Here is a 2,071-nt window from a genome sequence, read left to right on the forward strand (position 1 = left end):
TAATAAAAAAATATAACAAATTCTTTCGACAAATAAAAAAGATACACATGGCTTATAAAACATATTAATCAATTAAAATATTAAAAATAAAGTAAAACGAAACCAGGATTTATTAAAAACTATTTAATATACAGAATAATAAAAATCAGGACACGTTCACTCAGTGATTCAATAACATATTTTAATTTTTCAGTGTTTTTTAGTATAAAAAAATCCCACCGCCCGTCCGTCTGTCCATCGGCTGGTTTCCGCTCCCCCATTGGCTAATATAATAACTGTGGTTTGTCCCAGAGAGAATCGGCTAAAAAGTACCAAAATCTATTTACACACAAACATACACATCCAGACGAGGAAAGCTCTACCCATTCCATCGCTACCCCGTCAAAATAAAAACACGCTCGCTAAGCACCTCACCCACCGCTCAAATTTAATGCTATTAATTCAAAATAAAATAAAAAATAAAAAATCAGATAGTACAATAGAAGAGTATGAAAGGGGCGCGTCTACATATTATGACCCTTCCGTGTGCCCGTAGTATTTTATTTTTACACAGTACTATCTCTATATATAAAGTAATGCTTTTAGATTTTTCTGTTTTTTTTTTTTCACAATAAATTAGCACAGGCACAGTCTCTTCGTAGATCAGTTCAGGTGGAAAAAATGGGATGATCCTGTTGAGTTTTTTTTATCACGGCGCACACACACACACACACACACACAAAAGGCAGAAAATATGTAAAATACAACCTCAACCGTTAAAAAAAAAAAAAAAAAAAAAAACACATTAGTGGGAAAATTTTGGGCAGCAACATTTTTTTTTTGGTTTCGGTGAGAGTGATGCACTTTCGGTATTTTTAAACTTTTGAGAGCATCTATATAGATTTTATATAAATATGTACAAACGAGAGAAACAAAAATTATAAAGAAAAGAAGAAGAAGTAGTCCATTCAGATGAAAAAAAAAAATTTAAATGCAAAACACACACACACACAAAAAAAAGTTAATGCCATAGACAGGAGAACTTACAATAACTTACAAAAACCGTAAAAAAAAAAAAAAAAAAAAAAATTTAGCTGAAATTAACATTTTAAAAATTAAAAAATTCACTACAGTATGCATGTTTGTTTTGGTCTCCGTGTTAGAGAGATAGCACCAGCAGAAGAAAAAAAATGTCCGACAGCGACGTTGCCGTGCCGATCATCACCTTGACGACAGTATATATAAATATCTGAACTGTACCAAAAAAAAAAAAAAAAAAAAAAACTGAGGGAGTGAATAAATTAGTGTCAGGGCTTTTTTTTTTTTTTTTTTTTTTAATAAACGTACAGGATATTTACAGGAGCTGCTGCAGACACACACACACACACACACACACACACACACACACACAGTCAGTCTCTCTCACACACACACAGTCAGTCTCTCTCTCTCTCACACACACACACGATGATGTTTTGCAGCAGACTTGTTTTGCAGCACATTTTTAAAGGAGGTCAAAGGTTTAAACTCTGACACATTCACAACCGGTTTCATTAGACCAGTTGATTCTCGGTCCAAACAGCCCACGGATTTTGTTTTGTATATTTTCTCCCCATTTCCTTTCGTTCGTTCGTGTGTTCGCATGTAGCATTTTAGCACCAACTAACCGAGACGTGTTCATTGCATAGCTCTAGGACAAGACAGAGTGGGACGCCGCTAGCACACAGCTACAGTATTTATGATGGGGGGGGGGAGAAGGGGGGAGAGGGGGGGAGAGAGGGAGAGGGAGGGAGAGAGGGAGAGAGGGGGGAGAGAGGGAGAGAGAGGGGAGAGAATGGGGGGAAGGGGGGAGAGAGAGAGGGAGAAGAGAGAGGGGGGAGAGAGGGAGAGAGAGAGAGGGGGAGAGAGAGGGAGAGAGAGGGAGAGTGGGGGGAGAGAGGGAGAGGGAGGGGGAGAGAGAGAGAGAGGGGGGAGAGAGGGAGAGTGGGAGAGAGAGAGGGGGAGAGAGAGAGAGAGGGGGAAGAGAGGGGAGAGAGAGAGAGTGGGGGAGAGAGGGGAGAGAGAGAGAGTGGGGGAGAGAGGGGAGGGACAG

Source organism: Ammodytes marinus, assembly GCF_949987685.1.
Source record: "Ammodytes marinus genome assembly, chromosome: 5".
NCBI classification, from domain to species: Eukaryota; Metazoa; Chordata; class Actinopteri; order Uranoscopiformes; family Ammodytidae; genus Ammodytes; species Ammodytes marinus.